General features: G+C 42.8%; 1 protein-coding gene across 3 annotated transcripts in view; it reads right to left on the bottom strand.

Annotated features, from left to right (window-relative positions):
• HLTF (helicase like transcription factor) overlaps positions 1 to 26,490 on the bottom strand; it is a 502,174-nt gene that overhangs the window by 99,003 nt on the left and 376,681 nt on the right. The gene's annotated exons all lie outside the window — the stretch shown is intronic.

Genomic DNA, 26,490 nt, shown 5'->3' with positions numbered 1-26,490 from the left:
GCTCTCACAGCATTTTGCCAGCACCTCACCAAAAAGGGAAAGAGGAATTAATCATACTGTTACACCTTGTAAGCTTTCCCAGACACCCCGCCCACTTTATACAGTACCCTGAGGGGGAAACGGCAGTCCCACTAAAAAGTAAAGATCATTCTCTCTACACCTGCACAATAATCTCTATGTCTATTCTGCTCTTTCCGTCTGTCCTTCTCCCAAAACTCACTGCATGTCCCTATAACAATAACAACACCCACACTATCCATATCACACCCCCTATGGTGTCCTCTCATGCACTACTCTGTCTCCTTATAAACACTTCCCCCACCCATCTAACTCTACTGTGTATAATCACAACTGCTCCTACAAGTCTCACTCTCACCTCCTGTCCCTCAAACTTCTATTACTGCTTGCTGCTGGTGATGTCTCCCCTAACCCTGGCCCTGCAGCGATCACCAAACTTCCCCACTCTCGCTCAGTCTCCCACTTCATAAACTCTAGGACACGCAATACTAACATTACTAACTCTCATCTCCATTAACCCACAGCACTTATCCTCCCTCTTTTCTTGTGCTGCCTGGAACCCTCGCTCTGTCTGTAACAAACTTACAACTGTTCAAGACCTGTTTGTTTCTAATGCTTTCCACCTTTTAGCAATTACTGAAATCTGGCTATCTTCCTCTGACATTGCTTCCATTGCTGCTCTCACACACAGTGGTCTCCACTTCAGCCACACACCTAAGCCAGGTCAGAGACATGGTGGCGGTGTTGGGATCTTACTTTCGCCCTCCTGCTCCTATCAATACCTAACTCCATTTCCATCTCTCTCCTTTTCTTCCTTTGAAGTCCACTGCATTCGCCTGTTCTCCCTCCCCCCTCTCTCAGAGTGGCAGTTATCTATCGCCCCCCTGAACCCATCTCCCAATTCCTTGACAACTTTGCTGCCTGGTTTCCTTACTTTCTCTCTACAAATACATCTACTCTAATTCTGGGAGACTTCAACATCCCCATTGATAACCCATCTGCCTCTGCTACCTCTAAACTTCTCTCACTAACTCCTGCCTCTCACAATCCATCCTATTCCCTACTCACCGCGACTCACAATCCATCCTATTCCCTACTCACCGCGATGGACACTATTGATCTGGTATTCTCCTATCTCTGCTCTCTCTCTGATGTTGCCTGCCACTCATTCCTCATCTCAGACCACCATCTGATCATCTTTAATCCTAATATACAGGCTAAACCGACTTCTCCCCCTCGCCCACGCACCTGTAGAAATCTGAACACTGTGGATCCTCTCCAACGTTATTCAAAAATGCCTCAGCCACACTTCTAAGATACCCTGCCCGACCTTGCTACAACCCACTATAACAATACTCTCTCCTCTGCACATGACACTTTTGCTCCTCCCCAAATATGCAAAGCCCCATGTCGTCCACTCCAGCCCTGGCACTCTCAGCAAACACGCCACCTACAAAAATTATCCTGTGCCGCTGAACTATAAGTTTATTCTTACACCTCTGCCCTTCACTTAGCTAAGCAAACCTACTTCTCTTCTCTTATATCTACTCACTTGACAAACCCTAAAAGACTCTTCTACGCTTTCAACTCTCTCCTCCACCCACCTGCACCACCCCCTTCATCTGCATTTAGTGCTCAAGACCTGGCTGACTATTTTTTCAATAAAACACTTACCATCCGAAGCAACATACCAACACAAGCCTGAAATCTCCCAACTTCGCTCCCAGTCACCCCCTCTGCAACCTCCCCACAACCACTGAGAGTGAAGTGGGTTCCTTATTGTCATCCTCACACCTCACTACCTGCCCACTTGACCCTATTCCTTCACATCTAATACCTTCTCTATCTTCCAACCTCAATCAAGCTCTTACTCACATATTCAACCTATTCCTTTATACCGGTTCATTCCCATCTTCCTTTAAACATGAAAAAGTCACCCCCATCCTCAAAAAAACCTTCCCTTGACCCTAACTCTCCTGCAAACTACCGCCCCATATCACTGCTTCCACTAGCTTAAAAAGTCCTTGAAAAAATAGTTTAAAAAAACAAAACAAAAAAAAAAAACATTTTTATTTGAGGTTTGGAATAAGGCATACATGTTAAATGAATTCCATACAACACAACAACGATATACAAAAATCGTACTGCAAAAACATACAGTCCATATTTCTAAGGGAAAACCAAGGGCAAAGAATTATGTAGTCTGCTTAATGCTCAGTACACCTCCGAATTGACTCAGGAGGTCACTTTTGGACCCCAAAAGTATAATCATAGTACAGGAGGCTGTGTCCGACCCAAGAGACCTCTTTTGGGTCTCGATTGACAAGCCTCACTTTTCACTTTTACCATAAACCTATATAACAGTCTAAGATGATCTATAAGAGGTGAAACAATCTACCGTGCTAAATGCAAGATAGGGTTTTAAACTGTCTCTGTTAATTGTCTGCAAGGAAAAACATAATTTATGCTTACCTGATAAATTTATTTCTCTTGTAGTGTATCCAGTCCACGGATCATCCATTACTTGTGGGATATTCTCCTTCCCAACAGGAAGTTGCAAGAGGATCACCCACAGCAGAGCTGCTATATAGCTCCTCCCCTCACTGCCATATCCAGTCATTCGACCGAAACAAGACGAGAAAGGAGAAACCATAGGGTGCAGTGGTGACTGTAGTTTAATTAAAATTTAGACCTGCCTTAAAAGGACAGGGCGGGCCGTGGACTGGATACACTACAAGAGAAATAAATTTATCAGGTAAGCATAAATTATGTTTTCTCTTGTTAAGTGTATCCAGTCCACGGATCATCCATTACTTGTGGGATACCAATACCAAAGCTAAAGTACACGGATGATGGGAGGGACAAGGCAGGAACTTAAACGGAAGGAACCACTGCCTGAAGAACCTTTCTCCCAAAAACAGCCTCCGAAAAAGCAAAAGTATCAAATTTGTAAAATTTGGAAAAAGTATGAAGCGAAGACCAAGTCGCAGCCTTGCAAATCTGTTCAACAGAAGCCTCATTTTTAAAGGCCCAGGTGGAAGCCACAGGTCTAGTGGAATGAGCTGTAATCCTTTCAGGGGGCTGCTGTCCAGCAGTCTCATAGGCTAAACGGATTATACTCCGAAGCCAAAAAGAAAGAGAGGTTGCCGAGGCCTTCTGACCTCTCCTCTGTCCAGAGTAAACAACAAACAGGTTAGATGTTTGACTAAAATCTTTAGTCGCTTGTAAGTAAAACTTCAAGGCACGGACTACGTCTAGATTATGTAAAAGACGTTCCTTCTTTGAAGAAGGATTAGGACATAATGATGGAACAACAATCTCTTGATTGATATTCTTGTTAGAAACCACCTTGGGTAAAAACCCAGGTTTTGTACGTAGAACTACTTTATCTGAATGAAAGATCAGATAAGGAGAATCACAATGTAAGGCAGATAACTCAGAGACTCTTCGAGCCGAGGAAATAGCCATCAGAAAAAGAACTTTCCATGATAGAAGTTTGATATCAATAGAATGAAGGGGTTCAAACGGAACCCCTTGAAGAACTTTAAGAACCAAGTTTAAGCTCCATGGAGGAGCAACAGGTTTAAACACAGGCTTAATTCTAACTAAAGCCTGACAAAATGCCTGAACGTCTGGAACTTCTGCTAGACGCTTGTGTAAAAGAATAGACAGAGCAGAAATCTGTCCCTTCAAAGAACTAGCTGATAATCCTTTGTCCAAACCCTCTTGGAGGAAGGACAATATCCTAGGAATCCTAACCCTACTCCATGAGTAATTCTTGGATTCACACCAATGAAGATATTTACGCCATATCTTGTGGTAGATTTTCCTGGTGACAGGCTTTCGTGCCTGTATTAAGGTATTAATGACTGACTCGGAGAAGCCACGCTTTGATAGGAACAAGCGTTCAATCTCCATGCAGTCAGTCTCAGAGAAATTAGATTCGGATGATTGAAAGGACCTTGTATGAGAAGGTCTTGTCTCAGAGGCAGAGTCCATGGTGGAAAGGATGACATGTCCACTAGGTCTGCATACCAGGTCCTGCGTGGCCACGCAGGCGCTATCAGAATCACCGATGCCCTCTCCTGTCTGATTTTGGCAATCAGTCGAGGGAGCAGAGGAAACGGTGGAAACACATAAGCCAGGTTGAAGAACCAAGGAGCTGCTAGAGCATCTATCAGCGTCGCTTCTGGGTCCCTGGACCTGGATCCGTAACAAGGAAGCTTGGCGTTCTGGCGAGACGCCATGAGATCCAGTTCTGGTTTGCCCCAACGATGAACCAATTGAGCAAACACCTCCGGATGGAGTTCCCACTCCCCCGGATGAAAAGTCCGACGACTTAGAAAATCCCCCTCCCAGTTCTCTACCCCTGGGATATGGATTGCTGATAGGTGGCAAGAGTGAGTTATCTTGGAGACTTCTAACATCGCTAGGGAACTCCTGGTTCCCCCTTGATGGTTGATGTAAGCCACAGTCGTGATGTTGTCCGACTGAAATCTGATGAACCTCAGGGTTGCTAACTGAGGCCAAGCTAGAAGAGCATTGAATTTTGCCCTTAACTCCAGAATATTTATTGGGAGGAGTTTCTCCTCCTGAGTCCACGATCCCTGAGCCTTCAGGGAGTTCCAGACTGCACCCCAACCTAGAAGGCTGGCATCTGTTGTTACAATTGTCCAATCTGGTCTGCGAAAGGTCATACCCTTGGACAGGTGGACCCGAGATAACCACCAGAGAAGAGAATCTCTGGTTTCCTGATCCAGATTTAGTAGAGGGGACAAATCTGTGTAATCCCCATTCCACTGACTGAGCATGCATAATTGCAGCGGTCTGAGATGCAGGTGCGCAAATGGCACTATGGTTATTGCCGCTACCATTAAGCCGATTACCTCCATGCACTGAGCCACCATAGGGTGCGTAGTGGAGTGAAGAACACGGCAAGCATTTAGAAGTTTTGATAACCTGGACTCCGTCAGGTAAATTTTCATTTCTACAGAATCTATAAGAGTCCCTAGGAAGGAAACCCTTGTGAGAGGAGATAGAGAACTCTTTTCTTCGTTCACTTTCCACCCATGCAACCTCAGAAATGCCAGAACTACCTCTGTATGAGACTTGGCAATTTGAATGCTTGACGCCTGTATCAGGATGTCGTCTAGATAAGGAGCCACCACTATGCCTCGCGGTCTTAGAACCACCAGAAGAGAGCCCAGAACCTTTGTGAAAATTCTTGGGGCTGTAGCCAACCCGAAGGGAAGAGCTACAAATTGGTAATGCCTGTCTAGAAAGGCAAATCTCAGGAACCGATGATGATTCTTGTGAATCGGAATGTGAAGGTAGGCATCCTTTAAGTCCACTGTGGTCATGTACTGACCCTCTTGGATCATGGGTAAGATGGTTTGAATAGTTTCCATCTTGAATGATGGAACTCTGAGGAATTTGTTTAAGATCTTTAGATCCAAAATTGGTCTGAAGGTTCCCTCTTTTTTGGGAACCACAAACAGATTTGAATAAAAACCCTGTCCTTGTTCCGTCTGCAGAACTGGATGGATCACTCCCATTACTAGGAGGTCTTGCACGCAGCGTAGGAATGCCTCTTTCATTATCTGGTTTGCAGATATTCTTGAAAGGTGAAATCTCCCTTGTGGAGGAGAAGCTTTGAAGTCCAGAAGATATCCCTGAGATATGATCTCCAACGCCCAGGGATCCTGAACATCTCTTGCCCACACCTGGGCAAAGAGAGAAAGTCTGCCCCCCACTAGATCCGTTGCCGGATAGGGGGCCGTTCCTTCATGCTGTCTTGGAGGCAGCAGCAGGCTTTCTAGCCTGCTTGCCCTTGTTCCAGGACTGGTTGGATTTCCAGGCCTGCTTGGATTGAGCAAAAGTTCCCTCTTGTTTTGAAGCAGAGGAAGTTGATGCTGCACCTGCCTTGAAATTTCGAAAGGCACGAAAATTAGACTGTTTGGCCCTTGATTTGGCCCTGTCCTGAGGAAGGGTATGACCCTTACCTCCAGTAATGTCAGCAATAATTTCTTTCAAACGAGGCCCGAATAAGGTCTGCCCCTTGAAAGGAATGTTGAGTAATTTAGACTTTGAAGTCACGTCAGCTGACCAGGATTTAAGCCATAGCGCCCTACGCGCCTGGATGGCGAATCCGGAATTCTTAGCCGTTAGTTTAGTCAAATGAACAATGGCATCAGAAACAAATGAGTTAGCTAGCTTAAGTGTTCTAAGCTTGTCAATGATTTCAGTCAATGGAGCTGTATGGATGGCCTCTTCCAGGGCCTCAAACCAGAATGCCGCCGCAGCAGTGACAGGCGCAATGCATGCAAGGGGCTGTAAAATAAAACCTTGTTGAATAAACATTTTCTTAAGGTAACCCTCTAATTTTTTATCCATTGGATCTGAAAAAGCACAACTGTCCTCAACCGGGATAGTGGTACGCTTTGCTAAAATAGAAACTGCTCCCTCCACCTTAGGGACCGTCTGCCATAAGTCCCGTGTAGTGGCGTCTATGGGAAACCTTTTTCTAAATATAGGAGGGGGGGAAAACGGCACACCGGGTCTATCTCACTCCTTACTAATAATTTCTGTAAACCTTTTAGGTATTGGAAAAACATCAGTACACACCGGCACTGCATAGTATTTATCCAGTCTACACAATTTCTCTGGCACTGCAATTGTGTCACAGTCATTCAGAGCAGCTAACACCTCCCCAAGCAATACACTGAGGTTCTCAAGCTTAAATTTAAAATTAGAAATCTCTGAATCAGGTTTCCCCGAGTCAGAGATGTCACCCACAGACTGAAGCTCTCCGTCCTCAGGTTCTGCATATTGTGACGCAGTATCAGACATGGCCCTTACAGCATCTACGCGCTCTGTATCTCGTCTAACCCCAGAGCTATCGCGCTTGCCTCTTAATTCAGGCAATCTGGCTAATACCGCTGACAGGGTATTATCCATGATCGCAGCCATGTCCTGCAAAGTAATCGCTATGGGCGTCCCTGATGTACTTGGCGCCATATTAGCGTGCGTCCCTTGAGCGGGAGGAAAAGGGTCCGACACGTGGGGAAAGTTAGTCGGCATAACTTCCCCCTCGACAGAACCCTCTGGTGACAATTCTTTTAAAGATAAAGACTGATCTTTACTGTTTAAGGTGAAATCAATACATTTAGTACACATTCTCCTATGGGGCTCCACCATGGCTTTTAAACATAATGAACAAGTAGTTTCCTCTGTGTCAGACATGTTTGTACAGACTAGCAATGAGACTAGCAAGCTTGTAAAACACTTTAAACAAGTTAACAAGCAATATAAAAAACTTTACTGTGCCTTTAAGAAAAACAAATTTTGTCAAAATTTGAAATAACAGTGAAAAAAGGCAGTTACACTAACGAAATTTTTACAGTGTATGTAACAAGTTAGCAGAGCATTGCAGCCACTTGCAAATGGATGATTAACCCCTTAATACCAAAAACGGAATAATAAATGAAAAAAACGTTTTTAAAACTAGTCACAATAACTGCCACAGATCTACTGTGGTTGTTACCCTCCTCAAACACGACTTTTGAAGCCTTTTGAGCCCTTCAGAGATGTCCTGTATCATGCAGAGGGAAGCTGGATGTCTCTCTCAGTAATTTTAGCTGCGCAGAAAAGCGCTAAAATAGGCCCCTCCCACTCATATTACAACAGTGGAAAGCCTCAGGAAACTGTTTCTAGGCAAAAATCAAGCCAGCCATGTGGAAAAAAACTAGGCCCCAATAAGTTTTATCACCAAGCATATATAGAAACGATTAAACATGCCAGCAAACATTTTATATTGCACTTTTATAAGAGTATGCATCTCTGGTAATGAGCCTGATACCAGTCGCTATTAAATCACTGTATTTAGGCTTAACTTACATTAATCCGGTATCAGCAGCATTTTTCTAGCAAATTCCATCCCTAGAAATATGTTAACTGCACATACCTTATTGCAGGATAACCTGCACGCCATTCCCCCTCTGAAGTTACCTCACTCCTCAGAATATGTGAGAACGGCAGTGGATCTTAGTTACTTCTGCTAAGATCATAGAAACCGCAGGCAGATTCTTCTTCTAATGCTGCCTGAGATAAAACAGTACACTCCGGTACCATTTAAAAATAACAAACTTTTGATTGAAGTTAAAAAACTAACTATAATACACCACTCTCCTGGATATGGCAGTGAGGGGAGGAGCTATATAGCAGCTCTGCTGTGGGTGATCCTCTTGCAACTTCCTGTTGGGAAGGAGAATATCCCACAAGTAATGGATGATCCGTGGACTGGATACACTTAACAAGAGAAATAGTATAGCAATCTGCATGCAGGTCATATGAGATGTATAAACTTGTTACAAAAAATATTTCCCAATTCAACAGCAGTCATGGAGCACCACATTGCATGCAGCACATAACAGATATATGGAGTAAATGACCCAGCTGTATATAAAGGAGTGATTAGCTAACAGCATACAAGCTATAAGTATTTTATCTACCTAGAGGGCTCATATTGCAATAATTCTTAGATATTAGAGCTAGTCCCAATAACAAGAAGTTTTAGCAGTCCCTGTCAAGTAACTAGTAGGGGAATAAAAATACAATACACCTGAATATTATATGTGAAACAGATAAATAGCGTTATGGGATGTACCTCCAAATTGAACAATATGAATAGAGCTAACATATTACACTTCCCTCTTAATAAAGCAGGTAGAAATAAACATGCAAGCTGTATATAAAAAAATGAATATTTAGCAACATACAATATAGAAAAAAGTAGCAGATACTTATGCAGTTACGGTGCTAAAAACGTCCCTATGGGATAACTAACTTAAAGCTTAAAGGGACAGCAATCACATATAATGACCCGAAAGTCCAACATGAGTGGATAACAAATTGCAGTCATTTTAGGATGAAACTCACAAGTCAATAATGTGTGGGTAAAAGGGGGCTCGTAGTGCTAAGTTTACTCACAAGAAAAACACATTTAATGTTACATTAGGCTAGATCTGCAAGTTGAGATTCTGACCAGTCCAGACATATTAGAGGCATGATGATTAACCCACTCCAGTTTTCAGTGTTGTGCGGGAGTCTGTCGTACATTGTCCTTCACCTTCAGTCGCAAACATCTCCGCTCTCGGCGCCAACATGTCTCCGCAGGAGGAAATTACCTGCTCACTTAAGGCTCTCTAGTGTGACAGGAGTTTAACTGTGACAAATGTCCCTCTCATTAGCGCTGGAAGGACGCTAATTTCTCTATCGGGCGCTAGTGATCCATTAGGATCAGCCTCCTTCTCTGCCGTAATACTATTCTTCTGATCGCCATATTCAGTGAAAATGGAGATCCTGAATACAAAACGCTGGCGATGTAGAGCTTGATGAGGTGCTCCTATGTGGCATGGGGTGATTTCTGGTGTAGGAATTTCGTTGAAAATCACCAAATCTCTGTGCTCCCTGTCAATTGCATCCCGAGGTGAAGGGATCTGAGCAGTCTCCCCCCGCACAAGGGAGCAGCACCCTGTACATCCACATCTAGGCTCACAGCAGCATGCATGGCATCACTTACAGTGTCAGGAAGGGAAGTTATTTCTGGATTTAATGCCATAATAGATTCCGCCTTTTCATTTGAACTCTTACACTCATGAGATCCTAATCGATCATTAAGAGTCTCTGGTTCCTAGACGCCATCTTGGTAGCCACGTGGATTAGACCAGCTTGCTAAAGATTGCGCTATCAAGATTCTCAGTCCAGCATAATGGTCTTCTAGCATAGCACAGATTGTTTTGGTATCCATCTTCATGCAATATGTGTAGTCAAGTAGGACTACTCTGTAACCCGGTGTCCGGGGGGGGGGGGGAATATGCGGCAGCTTAAAACTCCACAGCCTGTAAAACAGAAACGTTTGGTTTGGCTGAACAGCATAGGCTGGAATACACTCAAAGCAACCTTCACTCTCCTTTATGGTCCTTTGTAGTTATATCCACTGTAAAATCACAGATAACTGTTAGAAACACCCAAAAAGCACATATATTCCAAATGTGGGTCAGGAGCTTCCCCAAAGTGCATCCTGCCGGTTCAGCTCTTCACTCCGCCCCCCGAAAAAATAGTTTTTAATCACCTTAACCACTTCCTGTCCTCTAACTCATTGCTTGACCCTCTGCAATCTGGCTTCCATCCCCAACACTCAACTGAGACTGCCAACACCAAGGTTACTAACGATCTTCTTTCTGCTAAAAACAACGGCTACTACTCTATACTCATCTTACTTGACCTCTCTGCTGCCTTTGACACTATTGACCATCCCCTCCTCCTAAGGACTCTTATCTCTCTTGGGCTCTGTGACACTGCCCTCTCCTGGTTTCACTCTTATCTCTTTAACCGACACTTCTCTGTCTCTTTTGCTAGTGACTCCTCCTCTACATTGCCTCTGTCTGTTGGAGTACCTCAAGGCTCTGTTCTGGACCCTCTACTTTTCTCTATTTACACTTCTTCACTGGGTAAACTTATCAACAGCTATGGCTTCAACTATCACCTCTATACTGATACCCAGATCTACCTATCCACCCCTGCACTCTCTCTCCTTCTGTCAATTCTCACATCAGCGACTGCTTATCTGGCATTTCCTCCTGGATAGCCTCTGACCACCTAAAAATATACATGTCCAAGACCAAACTACTTCTAATCCCCCCCTCTAATTCTACTCCAGGTTCTAATTTTCTATCACTGTTGGTGGCACCATTATCTCTTCATCTCTCCAAGTCCGCTGCCTTGGAGTCACACTTGACTCAAATCTGTCCTTCATTCCCCACATACAATTGCTCACTTCATCCTGCCACATTCACCTACACAATATCTCCAAAATTCATTTGTTTCTGAGTGCTGAAACTACTAAACAGCTAATCCACTCCCTGGTAATTTGCTGTAATAACCTACTAACTGGCCTCCCTCTCTCCCGCCTCTCCCCCCTTCAATCCATCCTAAATGCTTCTGCCAGGCTAATCCATCTCTCCCGACGCTCTGTATCCGCTGCACCTCTCTGTGAGTCCCTTCACTGGCTCCCCATTCAAAGCAGAGTTGAATTCAAAATTCTCACCCTGACCTACAGAGCCCGCACCATTTCTGCCCCACCCTACCTGTCCTCCCTCATCAACAAATTTACTCCAGCCCGCCCCCTAAGATCCAACAATGACCTGCTCCTTGCCTCCTCTACCATCACCTACTCCCATGCTAGACTACAGGACTTCTCCCGTGCGGCACCTACTCTCTGGAACACACTTCCTAGAGCTGTCAGACTTTCCCCTAACCTGTCCTCCTTTAAACGCTCCCTAAAGACCTTTTTGTTCAGGGAAGCTTATCCACTAACTCACTAACAAATGAATTTCACTTAACCAACAGTTGCCCTCATCTAACTCCTCACTAACATCATTCTCACCTTTGAAGTCCCCACCTCCTGTTTCCCATCTTCCTACCCATCTAGATTGTAAATTCCCATGGGAATAGAGCCCTCAATTCCCCCTGAATCTGTCTGAAAAATGTTGTCTTATATTTTATTGTTTCACCGTTGTACTTATAAACATAGAATTTGACAGTAGATAAGAACCAAAAAGGCCCATCAAGTCTACTCATATTACATGTTACTTTCTCCTTAGGATAGCCTTATGCATGTCCCAGGCATTTTTAAATTCCTTTACAGTCTCAAATGGAAGTTTATTCCATGAATCCACCACCCTTTCTGTAAAAAAATGCTTCCTCAAATTTCTCCTGAATCTGCTACCCTCTAACTGTAGATTGTGACCCCTTGTTTTGGCATTTATTTTTTTGTGAAAAAACAGAATTTATGCTTACCTGATAAATTACTTTCTCCAACGGTGTGTCCGGTCCACGGCGTCATCCATAACTTGTGGGAATATCTCTTCCCCAACAGGAAATGGCAAAGAGTACAGCAAAAGCTGTCCATATAGTAACCTCCTAGGCTCCGCCCACCCCAGTCATTCGACCGACGGACAGGAGAAAAAACAGGAGAAACTATAGGGTGCCGTGGTGACTGTAGTTAAAGAAATAAATTTATCAAACCTGATTAAAAAAAACCAGGGCGGGCCGTGGACCGGACACACCGTTGGAGAAAGTAATTTATCAGGTAAGCATAAATTCTGTTTTCTCCAACATTGGTGTGTCCGGTCCATGGCGTCATCCATAACTTGTGGGAACCAATACCAAAGCTTTAGGACACGGATGAAGGGAGGGAGCCAATCAGGTTACCTAAACGGAAGGCACCACGGCTTGCAAAACCTTTCTCCCAAAGATAGCCTCAGAAGAAGCAAAAGTATCAAATTTGTAGAATTTGGCAAAAGTGTGCAGGGAAGACCAAGTCGCTGCCTTACATATCTGATCAACAGAAGCCTCGTTCTTGAAGGCCCATGTGGAAGCCACAGCCCTAGTAGAGTGAGCTGTGACTCTTTCAGGAGGCTGCCGTCCGGCAGTCTCATAAGCCAATCGGATGATGCTTTTCAGCCAAAAGGAAAGAGAGGTAGCAGTAGCTTTTTGACCTCTCCTTTAACCAGAATAGACAACAAACAGAGAAGATGTTTGTCTGAAATCCTTTGTTGCTTCTAGATAAAACTTTAAAGCACGGACTACATCTAAATTGTGTAACAAACGTTCCTTCTTTGAAACTGGATTCGGACACAAAGAAGGCACAACTATTTCCTGGTTAATATTCTTGTTGGAAACAACTTTTGGAAGAAAACCAGGTTTTGTACGCAAAACGACCTTATCTGAATGGAACACCAGATAGGGCGGAGTACACTGCAGAGCAGATAACTCAGAAACTCTTCCAGCAGAAGAAATAGCAACTAAAAACAAAACTTTCCAAGATAACAACTTAATATCTATGGAATGTAATGGTTCAAACGGAACCCCTTGGAGAACTGAAAGAACTAAATTTAAACTCCAGGGAGGAGTCAACGGCCTGTAAACAGGCTTGATCCTGACCAAAGCCTGAACAAAGGCTTGAACATCTGGCACAGCTGCCAGTCGTTTGTGTAACAAGACAGATAAAGCAGAAATCTGTCCCTTTAGAGAACTCGCTGATAATCCCTTATCCAAACCCTCTTGTAGGAAGGAAAGGATCCTAGGAATTTTAATCTTACTCCATGAGAATCCCTTGGATTCACACCAACAGATATATCTTTTCCATATTTTATGGTAAATCTTTCTAGTTACAGGTTTTCTGGCTTGTACCAGAGTATGTATCACAGAATCCGAAAACCCACGCTTAGATAAAATCAAGCGTTCAATTTCCAAGCCGTCAGCTGGAGAGAGACTAGATTTGGATGTTCGAATGGACCCTGTACCAGAAGATCCTGTCTCAAAGGTAGCTTCCATGGTGGAACCGATGACATATTCACCAGATCTGCATACCAAGTCCTGCGTGGCCACGCAGGAGCTATCAAAATCACAGAGGCCCTCTCCTGTTTGATCCTGGCTACCAGCCTGGGAATGAGAGGAAACGGTGGAAAAACATAAGCTAGGTTGAAGGTCCAAGGCGCTACTAATGCATCCACTAGAGTCGCCCTGGGATCCCTGGATCTGGACCCGTAGCAAGGAACTTTGAAGTTCTGACGAGACGCCATCAGATCCATGTCTGGTATGCCCCATAATTGTGTCAACTGGGCAAATATCTCCGGGTGGAGTTCCCACTCCCCCGGATGGAATGTCTGATGACTCAGATAATCCGCCTCCCAGTTTTCCACTCCTGGGATGTGGATCGCAGATAGGTGGCAGGAGTGATCCTCCGCCCATTTTATGATCTTGGTCACTTCTCTCATCTCCAGGGAACTCCTTGTTCCCCCCTGATGGTTGATGTAAGCAACTGTCGTCATGTTGACTGATTGGAATCTTATGAATCTGGCCTTTGCTAGCTGAGGCCAAGCTTTGAGAGTATTGAATATCGCTCTCAGTTCCAGAATGTTTATCGGGAGAAGAGATTCTTCCCGAGACCATAGACCCTGAGCCTTCAGGGAGTCCCAGACCGCGCCCCAGCCCACTAGACTGGCGTCTGGTCTGCGGAAGCTCATTCCCTGGGACAGATGATCCTGGGTTAGCCACCAACGAAGTAAGTCTCTGGTCTTCTGATCTACTTGGATCACTGGAGACAAGTCTGTATAGTCCCCATTCCACTGTTTGAGCATGCACAGTTGTAATGGTCTTAGATGAATTCGCGCAAAAGGAACTATGTCCATTGCTGCAACCATCAATCCTACTACTTCCATGCACTGAGCTATGGAAGGTCGAGGAACAGAGTGAAGAACTTGACAAGCGTTTAGAAGCTTTGACCTTCTGACATCTGTCAGGAAAATCTTCATTTCTAACGAATCTATTATTGTCCCCAAGAAGGGGACTCTTGTCGACGAAGACAGGGAACTTTTTTCTATGTTCACCTTCCAGCCGTGAGATCTGAGAAAGGCCAGAACGATGTCTGTGTGAGCCTTTGCCAAGAGACGACGCTTGTATCAGAATGTCGTCCAAGTAAGGTGCCACTCCAATGCCCCTTGGTCTTAGAACCGCTAGAAGGGCCCCGAGTACCTTTGTGAAAATCCTTGGAGCAGTGGCTAGCCAGAAAGGGAGAGCCACAAACTAGTAATGTTTGTCCAGAAAGGCGAACCTTAGGAACTGGTGATGATCTTTGTGGATAGGAATATGTAGATACGCATCCTTTAAATCCACGGTAGTCATAAATTGACCCTCCTGGATTGAGGGTAAAATCGTTTGGATAGTTTCCATTTTGAACGATGGTACTTTGAGAAATTTGTTTAGAATCTTTAAATCTAGAATTGGTCTGAAGGTTCCCTCTTTTTTGGGAACTACAAACAGATTTGAGTAAAAACCCAGTCCTTGTTCCACAATTGGAACTGGGTGTATCACTCCCATTTTTAACAGGTCTTCTACACAATGTAAGAATGCCTGTCTCTTTATTTGGTTTAAAGATAAGTGAGACATGTGGAACCTTCCCCTTGGGGGTAGTTCCTTGAATTCCAGAAGATAACCCTGAGAAACTATTTCTAGTGCCCAGGGATCCTGAACATCTCTTGCCCAAGCCTGAGCAAAGAGAGAGAGTCTGCCCCCTACTAGATCCGGTCCCAGATCAGGGGCTGCTCCTTCATGGTGTTTTGGTAGCAGCAGCAGGCTTCTTGGCCTGTTTACCCTTGTTCCAGCCTTGCATCGGTTTCCAAGCTGGTTTGGTCTGCGAAGCATTACCCTCTTGTCTAGAGGCTGCAGAGTTGGAGGCCGGTCCGTTCCTGAAATTGCGAAAGGAACGAAAATTAGACTTATTCTTGGCCTTGAAAGGCCTATCTTGTGGGAGGGCATGGCCCTTACCCCCAGTGATGTCTGAGATAATCTCTTTCAACTCTGGTCCAAAAAGGGTTTTACCCTTGAAGGGGATATTAAGCAATTTTGTCTTGGAAGATACATCCGCTGACCAAGACTTTAGCCAGAGCGCTCTGCGCGCCACAATTGCAAACCCAGAATTTTTCGCCGCTAATCTAGCTAACTGCAAAGCGGCATCTAAAATAAAGGAATTAGCTAACTTAAGTGCGTGTATTCTGTCCATAACCTCCTCATACGGAGTCTCTCTATTGAGCGACTTTTCTAGTTCCTCGAACCAGAACCACGCTGCTGTAGTGACAGGAACAATGCACGAAATAGGTTGTAGGAGGTAACCTTGCTGAACAAAAATCTTTTTAAGCAAACACTCCAATTTTTTATCCATAGGATCTTTGAAAGCACAATTATCCTCGATAGGAATAGTAGTGCGCTTGTTTAGTGTAGAAACTGCCCCCTCGACCTTAGGGACTGTCTGCCATAAGTCCTTTCTGGGGTCGACCATAGGAAATAGTTTCTTAAATATAGGAGGGGGAACAAAAGGTATGCCGGGCTTCTCCCACTCCTTGTTCACTATGTCCGCCACCCGCTTGGGTATAGGAAAAGCGTCGGGGTGCACCGGAACCTCTAGGAACTTGTCCATCTTACACAATTTTTCTGGAATGACCAGGTTGTCACAATCATCCAGAGTAGATAACACCTCCTTAAGCAGTGCGCGGAGGTGCTCCAATTTAAATTTAAATGTCACAACATCAGGTTCTGCTTGTTGAGAAATTCTACCTGAATCTGAAATTTCCCCATCTGACAAAACCTCCCTCATGGCCCCTTCAGAATGGTGTGAGGGTATGATAGAACAATTATCATCAGCGCCCTCCTGCTCTACAGTGTTTAAAACAGAGCAATCGCGCTTTCTCTGAAATGCAGGCATTTTGGATAAAAAATGAGCTATGGAGTTATTACTGTCGCCAATTGTTGCATAGTAACAAGCATTGGCGCGCTAGAAGTACTAGGCGTCTCCTGCGTGGGCAAAACTGGTGTAGACACAGAGTGAGATGAAGTAGAACTATCTTTACTCTCTTCATCTGATGAACCATCTTGGGCAACCTTACTATCTGTGGCAGTACTGTCCTTACTTTGTTTGGACGCTATGGCACAATTATCACACAATTTGGAAGGGGGAGACACATTGGCTTCCATACATACAGAACATAGCTTATCTGAAGGTACAGACATGTTAAACAGGCTTAAACTTGTCAATAATTTAATTTAATTAAAACCGTTACTGTCTCTTTAAATTTTAAACAGGGCACACTTTATTATTGAATATGTGAAAAACAATGAAGGAATTGTTCAAATTTTACTTTTTTTCACCACAGTGTCTTAAAGCATTCAAAGTATTGCACCCAAATTTTCAGAGCTTTAACCCTTAAAATGAAGAAACCGGAGCCGGTTACAGATTTAACCCCTCTACAGTCCCAGCTACAGCCTTTGCTGCGACTTTACCAAACCCAGGGGGGAATACGATACCAAATGAAGCCTTCTAGGAACCTTTTCAACTACTTTCAGATCCACACACATGCAGCTGCATGTCTTGCTCTCAAAAGTAACTGCGCAGTAATGGCGCGAAAATGAGGCTCAGCCTACTACAGTGAAGTCCCTTCCTGACTGAAAAGGTGTCTAAACCAGTGCCTGACGTTAAAAAACGTTCCCCAAAGTTTATAAGTGTGAAATTCAACCTCAATCTGTATAAAATGCCCAAATAAAGCAATCGATCTTTCCCATAAAAGTGTCTACCAGTTTTATAGCCCATATTAAGCCCTTTATTCTGTTTGAGACTAAGAAAATGGCTTACCGGTCCCCATGAGGGGAAATGACAGCCTTCCAGCATTACACAGTCTTGTTAGAAATATGGCTAGTCATACCTTAGGCAGAAAAGTCTGCTAACTGTTTCCCCCAACTGAAGTTATTTCATCTCAACAGTCCTATGTGGAAACAGCAAACGATTTTAGTTACTTCTGCTAAAATCATATTCCTCTCACAAACAGAACTCTTCATCTTTTTCTGTTTCAGATTAAATAGTACATACCAGCACTATTTTAAAATAACAAACTCTTGATAGTAGAACAAAAAACTACAACTAAAACACCACATACTCTTAACCATCTCCGTGGAGATGTTGCCTGTGCAACGGCAAAGAGAATGACTGGGGTGGGCGGAGCCTAGGAGGGACTATATGGACAGCTTTTGCTGTACTCTTTGCCATTTCCTGTTGGGGAAGAGATATTCCCACAAGTTATGGATGACGCCGTGGACCGGACACACCAATGTTGGAGAAATGCTTTTAGCTTCTATTTTATTAAGTCCCTTCATATATTTGAAGGTTTCTATCATGTCACCTCTTTCCCTTCTATCCTCTAAACTATACATATTTAGATCATAGTCTTTCTTTATATTTTAGACCATGTACCATTTTAGTAGCCCTCCTTTGGACAGCTTCTAGTTTATCTATATCTTTCTGAAGATATGGTCTCCAGAACTGTACACAGTATTCCAGATTTGGTCTAACTGATGATCTGTAAAGTGGCATAAGAACCTTGCTATTTCTGCTACTAAAACCTCTTCCAATGCAACCAAGCATTTGACTGGCCTTGCTGGCTGCACTGCAGCATTGTGTACCAAATTTTAAATCATCTGAAATAATAATTCCCAAATCCCTTTCTTCTTTAATTACAGTCAGTAATGTACCATTGAGACTAAAATTGGCCTTTGGGTTTTTGGATCCTATATGCATAATTTTGCTCTTGGTAATATTAAATTTCAGATCCAATTTATTTGACCAGTCCTCTAGTTTATTAATATCACAGTTCATTTGATCAACTCCTCCTGGAACATCTACCCTGTTACAAATTTTTGTATCATCAGCAAACAAGCAAACCTTCCCCTAAAGTCCACTTCCAATATCACTTATGAACATGTTAAACAAAACAGGCCCAAGAACTGACCCTTGGGGAACACCACTAGTAACTGATGCCTCATTTGAATGTACTCCATTAATTGAAACCCTCTGTTGTCTATCTTTAAGTCAGCATTCTACCCACTTAACAATCTTACACCTAGATTACGAGTTTTGCGGTAACAGGGGTGCGGTGCTAACGAGCAGTTTATGCTCACCGCTCACCTACAGACAACGCTGTTATAACGGGTTTTTAGAAACCCAGCGTTTGCCGCAGAAAAGTGAGCGTAAAGCAAAATTTAGCTCCACATCTCACCTCAATACCAGGGCTGCTTACGGTAGCGGTGAGCTGGCAAAACATGCTCGTGCACGATTTCCTCATAGGAATCAATGGAGCAGAGCCCGCTGAAAAAAAAAAAACTAACACCTGCAAAAAAACAGCGTTCAGTTCTTAACGCAGCCCCATTGATTCCTATGGGGAAATACATTTTATGTCTACACCTAACACCCTAACATGAACCCCGAGTCTAAACACCCCTAATCCGCCGCCCCCGACATCGCAGACACCTACATTATATTATTAACCCCTAATCTGCTGCCCCCAACATTGCCGACACCTACATTATATTTATTAACCCCTAATCTGCGGCCCCAATGTTGCCGCCACCTACCTACACTTATTAACCCCTAATCTGCCGCCCCCAACGTCGCCGCCACTATATTAAAGTTCTTAACCCCTAAACCTAAGTCTAACCCTAACACCCCCTAACTTAAATAGAATTTAAATAAATCTAAATAAAATAACTACAATTAACTAAATTATTCCTATTTAAAACTAAATACTCACCTATAAAATAAACCCTAAGATAGCTACAATATAACTAATTGCTTCTTGGGTGGTAACTAGCCATAGAGCAAGCTATTATGCTATTGTTCGTTCCCTGGTTGAGCGCTTCTCTCTTTTTATTTATAACTAATAGTTACATTGTAGCTAGCTTAGGATTTATTTTTATTTTACAGGCAACTTTGTATTTATTTTAACTAGGTAGAATAGTTATTAACGATTTAATAGCTACCTAGTTAAAATAAAGACAAATTTATCTGTAAAATAAAACCTAACCTAAGATACAATTACACCTAACACTACAATTAAATAAATTACCTAAACTAAATACAATTAAATACAATTATCTAAAGTACGAAAAAACCCCCACTAAATTACAGAAATAATAAAATAATTACAAGTTTTTTAAACTAATTACACATAATCTAATCCCCCTAATAAAATAGAAAAGCCCCCCAAAATAATAAAAAGCCCTACCCTATCCTAAATTACAAATAGCCCTTAAAAGGGCCTTTTGCGGGGCATTGCCCCAGAGTAATCAGCTCTTTTACCTGTAAAAAAAAAGTACAATACCCCCCCCAACATTAAAACCCACCACTCACCCACCCAATACCCCCTTAATAAAACCTAACACTAACCCCTTGAAGATCATCCTACCTTGAGAAGTCTTCACCCAACCGGGCCAAAGTCCTCAACGAAGCCGGGCGAAGTAGTCCTCCCGGCGGGCAGAAGTCTTCATCCAGACGGCATCTTCTATCTTCATCCATCCAGCACGGAGCGGCTCCATCTTCAAGACATCAGACGCAGAGCATCCTCTTCAAACGACGTCCAACTGAAGAATGAAGGTTCCTTTAAATAACGTCATCCAAGATGGGGTCCCTTCAATTCCGATTGGCTGATAGAATTCTATCAGCCAATCGGATTGAGCTCGCATTCTATTGGCTGATCCAATCGGCCAATAGAATGCCAGTTCAATCCTATTGGCTGATTGGATCAGTCAATAGGATTGAACTTCAATCCTATTGGCTGATTGCATCAGCCAATAGGATTTTTTCTACCTTAATTCCGATTGGCTGATAAAATTCTATCAGCCAATCGGAAATGAAGGGACGCCATCTTGGATGACGTCATTTAAAGGAACCTTCATTCTTCAGTTGAACGTCGTTTGAAGAGGATGCTCCGCGTTGGATGTCTTGAAGATGGAGCAGCTCCACGCCGGATGGATGAAGATAGAAGATGCCGCCTGGATGAAGACTTCTGCCCGTCTGGAGGACCTCTTCTTCCCGGCTTGGATGAAGACTTCTGCCCGTCTGGAGGACCACTTTGCCCGGCTTCCTTGAGGACTTTGGCCCGGTTGGGTGAAGACTTCTCAAGGTAGGGTGATCTTCAAGGGGTTAGTGTAAGGTTTTATTAAGGGGGGATTGGGTGGGTTTTAGAGTAGGGTTGGGTTTCAATGTTGGGGGGGTATTGTACTTTTTTTTTTACAGGTAAAAGAGCTGATTACTTTGGGGCAATGCCCCGCAAAAGGCCCTTTTAAGGGCTATTTGTAATTTAGTATAGGGTAGGGCATTTTATTTTATTAGGGGGATTAGATTAGGTGTAATTAGTTTAAAACCTAAGATAGATACAATGTAACTATTAGTTATATTGTAGCTATCTTAGGGTTTATTTTATAGGTAAGTATTTAGTTTTAAATAGAAATAATTTAGTTAAAGGGACAGTCTACACCAGAATTTTTATTGTTTTAAAAGATAGATAATCCCTTTATTACCCATTTCCCAGTTTTGCATAACTAACACAGTTATAATAATATACTTTTAACCTCTGTGATTATCTTGTATCTAAGCCTCTGCAAACTGCCCCTTTTTCAGTTCTTTTGACAGACTTGCAGTCTAGCCAATCAGTGCCTGCTCCCAGATAACTTCTCGTGCACGAGCACAGTGTTATCTATATAAAATACGTGAACTAACACCCTCTAGTGGTGAAAAACTGTAAAAATGCAATCTGAAAGAGGTGGGCTTCAAGGTCTAAAAAATTAGCATATGAACCTCCTAGGTGAAGCATTCAACTAAGAATACCAAGAGAACAAAGCAAATTTGGTGATACAAGTAAATTGGAAAATTGTTTAAAATTACATGCTCTATCTGAATCATGAAAGTTTATTTTGGCCTAGACTGTCCCTTTAATTGTAGTAATTTTATTTAGATTTATTTAAATTATATTTAAGTTAGGGGGTGTTAGGGTTAGATTTAGGGGTTAATACATTATATTATATTAATTATATTATTATTATATTATATTGCGGCGATGTTGGGGGCGGCAGATTAGGGGTTAATAAATGTAGGTAGGTGTTGGCGATGTTAGGGATGGCAGATTAGGGGTTAATAAAATTTAACTAGTGTTTGTGATGCGGGAGTTCGGCGGTTTAGGGGTTAATATAATTTTTTTATAGTGGTGGCGATGTCCGGTTCGGCAGATTAGGGGTTAAAATTTTTATTTTAGTGTTTGCGATGTGGGGGGCCTCAGTTTAGGGATTAATAGGTAGTTTATGGGTGTTAATGTACTTTCTAGCACTTAAGTTAAGAGTTTTATGCTACGGCGTTAGCCCATAAAACTCTTAACTACTGACTTTTAAATGCGGTACCAGTCTTTTTTATTTAAATAATAATTTTTAGTGAGGTTACAAAGTCAACATACAGCTTTATCGTTATAAGGCAAATACAAAGTATCAGTGCTTAAAGTTGTATACAAAAAAAGAAACAAAAAAAGACAAAATACAAGGAGAAAGGAAGGGCTCTGCGAGAGGGGGCTGAGACTGTCTCCTCTCCTCAAAACTCGTTTTTACAGAGGTCACGCTTTAAAAACATTATCTTTCTGTACTTTTACAAGTTGTTTTAGAGTTATCTACAAGGGCGTGACCTATCAAGTAGTGATTTAGTCTGTTAAGGCATTACATAAATATAAGATTGCGTGATACAGACTTCTGTGTGTGGGGGGGCTAGGACCCCTCTCTGTTGCTGTTTAATCAGCTCATGTGTCAGTCCGGTTTCCCCAGCGCCTGGCTTATCATTGAGGGGGGCATTAAAACCGCTGGTAAGGTGTAAGGAGTGGGGGGGTCGCAGATATTGGTTATTACTCCATTTCTACCAGCCGGTCAGTCTAGGGAATTTTTACGGGTCCACAGTAACTCCCAAGGCTCCCATATGAGACAGTAATCATTTAATTGTCTACGCTCTCGGTCTCTGGCAACATAATTTTCCATATTCTTTATGTAATTAACACAGTCTACTACTCCCTGGAATCTAGGGGGTTGGCTCTTTTTCCAATTCCTGGCAATAAGTAACTTGGCAGAGATAAGGATATATAGCAGGAGATTTTGTTTGACTTTAAGGAGCTTGTCTATTTCTTGGTGTAGTATTGTGAGAGCCGGGGTTAGGGTTTTCACTAAGTTTAGATCTTCACAAATCTTTTCTACCTTGTGCCAGTAGTCATTCAGTTTTGGGCATGTCCACCAAACATGGAGGGGGACCCTGGTTCCCCGCACTCCCTCCAGCACAGCGGTGAGTGGCTAGAGAAGAGCTTCTGTAGTTTAGTGGGCACTAAGTGCCACCTTGTGATTACTTTGAAGTATAGCTCATAGAGGGTTATACAATGGGTTGCTTTTTTAGTTAGGTTGATGGCCTTGCCCCATGTCTCTGGTGTAAATGTTAGTTGTAGGTCCTTCTCCCAGGCATCCATGTCTGGTGTTTTTAATAAAGATATTTCTCCAGCCAGACACTTATAGTGTGCAGGGGTTTAGCCAGTTGGAAATTAGTGACCCATCGTGTTTCCCAAGGGGTAAAGTCTCGTAAAGAGTCCTCCAAGAAGCCCCAGGATTTCATCAGAGTTCGCAGCCTCATCAAATCGAACTGGAGCCTGGGAGTTAAAGTGGGGAGTTGCAGCATATCTGTGTGTGGCCTCAGTTGGTTGTTACAGTAGAAGTTGTTTAATGTGTTTATGTCAGTGTTAGTCCACATGTTAAGATGTGTGTCTGGTAGTCCCAGCAAGAGTCCCAGCACAGGGTGTATGGGTGAGGGGTGCGGGGCAATGAGTTTATTATGTCGCAATTTGAGCCAGGTCTCCTGGCAACCCTTTACTATACTATTGGCAACATGGATTTTAGTCTGCCAGTGTGGGGGGAGCCAAAGGAGGTCCTCTAAGATGATAGATGCTGGCAGTGATGCCTGCTCCAAGTCTCTCCATCTTGTTGGGGGCAGATCCTTTCCCCAAGCAGTGGCATGGGTTATCATTGCTGCATCATGATATTTCCTAATGTTGGGGAGACCTATACCTCCTTTTTCTACCGACGCTTGGAGTATATGTGCTGCTACTCAAGGTCTTTTGTCATGCCAAGTATATTAATTAAATAGGGTCTGAAACTTCCTAGTCAGGGATACTGGGATTGGGATAGGGATAGGGATGCAGCGGAATAAATAGGTAAGCTTGGGGAGGATCATCATTTTGAGTGCCGCTACTCTCCCCATCCAAGATATATCATCATATCTCTTCGATTTGAGCTCAGAGGTAATTCCTGTGAGAAGGGTCTCATAATTCTCTCTAATGGTTATGAATTTTGCATGGGAAAGAAAAACCCCTAAATGGCTAATTCCTCTGGTGGACCACTTAAAAGAATAAACAAGCTGAATGTCCTCTTATTCATTTTGTGGGATGTTAATGGAGTATACTTCCATTTTGGCCACATTGACCTTATAGTAAGAGATGTCGCTGAACTGCTTAAGGAGACGCATCAATGGAGGGAGAGAGTCTAGGGGTTCAGTAATAAAGACCGTAAGATCATCTGCAAACAACGCCCGTTTCTGAATAGCATCGTGCATCTGCAGGCTCTGGATATCTACAGATTCTCTAATGGCTATTGCTAGAGGTTCAATCGCAAGGACAAACAGAAGCGGAGAAAGGGGGCAGCCTTGCCTAGTTCCATTTCTAATTTCAATTTTGGGTGAGCAAAATCCCAGGCCCCTCACTACTGCCGTGGGGACTGAGTATAGTGCCTTAACCGCTGTAATAAAGAGCCCGGAACTGATAATCCAATCTCACCCTGTCAAAAGCCTTCTCGGCATCAAATGACAGAGTGAGCATGGGGAGCCCAATGTATGCAGCCTCCGAAAATATATTTAGAAGGCGTTGAATGTTGTCAGACCCCTGCCTATCAAGAACAAATCCCACTTGATCTAGGTGGATGAGTGTCTGTAAATGTTTTCCTAATCTATTCGCTAACACTTTGGCATAGATCTTGGCGTCTACATTGATAAGTGAGATAGGTCTATAGCTGTAGCAGAGTAGTGGGTCTTTGCCTTCTTTTTTATGGATCGTGGAAATGTTTGCCTCAAGAAATTCAGGTAGAAAACTACCTTTGTCTGCTACACTTCTGAATAGCCGAAGTAGGATCGGAGATAGAATCTGACAAAGAAGTCGATAGAAAGTCACTGTGAAATCATCTGGTCCTGGGGCTTTGTGTGGGGCTAGGTCGTCTATGGCTGCATTAATCTCTGCTAGAGTAAATTGCCTCTCCAGTTCCCCTCTGGCCTCCTCAGGCAGGGTTGGTAGAGTGAGTCTCTCCAAAAACTTATTAATGTCCCCGTGGCTAGTTCTATCGGTCATGCGGTACCAGTCTTGACAGGAGAGGGTCTACCGCTCACTTTTTGGAAGACTCGTAATACCGGCGTTATGCAAGTCCCATTGAAAATATAGGATACGCAATTGACGTAAGTGGATTTGTGGTATTTTCGAGTCTGGCCAAAAAAGTGAGCGGTACACCTGTACCTGCAAGACTCGTAATACCAGCGGGCGTTAAAAAGCAGCGTTGGGACCTCTCAACGCTGCTTTTTAACCCTAACGCACAACTCGTAATCTTGCCGTTAGCATCTATTCCAAAACAATAAATTTTGTGAATACGTTTGTTGTGTGGGACGGTGTCAAATGCTTTGCTAAAGTATAGATATGCAACATCTACGGCTCCTCCCTGGTCTATTATATTAGTTACATGGTCAAAGAAATCAATTAGATTAGTCAGGCATGATCTTCCAGCAGTGAAACCATGCTGTCCTTTGTCTTCTAAATTGTTTGTCTGAATGAAAGATACAAGACTTTCCTTTAAAAGAGTTTCCATTAATTTCCCTGCAATTGAGGTCAAACTGACTGGCCTATAGTTAGCAGAATCTTCCCTACTACCCTTTTTATGAAGAGGGACTACATTGGCAATTTTCCAGTATTTTGGAACAACTCCTGTTAGAAGTGAATGATTAAATAAATCAGCTAATGGAGTAGCTATTATGGATCAAAGTTCTCTTAGAACCCTTGGATGAATATTACTGGATCCACAGACTTATTAACTTTTATTTTTGATAAATCCCTTGAAACCTCTTCCTCTGTAAAAAGAAAAGTACTACTCACATTATTATTTACAGTAACATCCCTTAATAGAATCTCACTATCTTTACCATCTGTTGTAAAGACTGAACAAAAGTAATCATTTAAACAGTTTGCTATTTGTTTATCTTCTTCCACTACTCTATCCTCATTCTTGAGTCTAACTATCCCTCTGTTAGTTTTTCTCTTTTCACTGATATATCTAAAGAAGGTTTTGTCACCGTTTTTTACAGATTGTGCTATTTTCTCTTCTGCATCAGCTTTAGCCTTTCTGATTAACTGCTTTGTCATCTTTTGATGGGTTCTCCATTTTTCTTTATCCTCTTCTGAGCCAGTGAGTTTGAATTTTTTATAGACTGTCTTTTTTGTCTTAACTGCATGTGCTACTTCTCTTGAAAACCATATTGGTTTTCTTTTTCTTTTACAAACAAGCCTAATACAGTGTTTAGTTGCATCTAGAATAGCATTTTTAAAATATTCTCACTGTTCTTGTACGCCTGTAATCTGTGCTATACCTTTTTGGGATTCATCTAGGTATCTGCCCATGTAAGAAAAATCAGTTGATCTAAAGTCTAAGACTTTTGTTTTACTATGGTTTCTCAGTACCTTTGCCTGAATATTAAACCATACAGACTTATGATCACTAGAGCTAAGTTCTCACCCACAGACACCTCAGATACTATATCACTGTTTGTAAGTACTAAATCTAATATAGTTCCTTTACGTGTTGGTTCTTTTACTAGTTGCTCAAGAGATTCCCCTTGTAAAGATTCCAAGATATATTTACTTCTAGTTGATTTGGCAACAGGTACTTCCCAGTCTACATCAGGCATATTAAAGTCCCCCACTACAA

The sequence above is a fragment of the Bombina bombina genome, chromosome 4 (assembly GCF_027579735.1).
Source record: "Bombina bombina isolate aBomBom1 chromosome 4, aBomBom1.pri, whole genome shotgun sequence".
Taxonomy (NCBI): domain Eukaryota; kingdom Metazoa; phylum Chordata; class Amphibia; order Anura; family Bombinatoridae; genus Bombina; species Bombina bombina.
The sequence above is the reverse complement of the archived record's forward strand: the minus strand, read 5'-3'. Positions and strand labels throughout refer to the sequence as shown.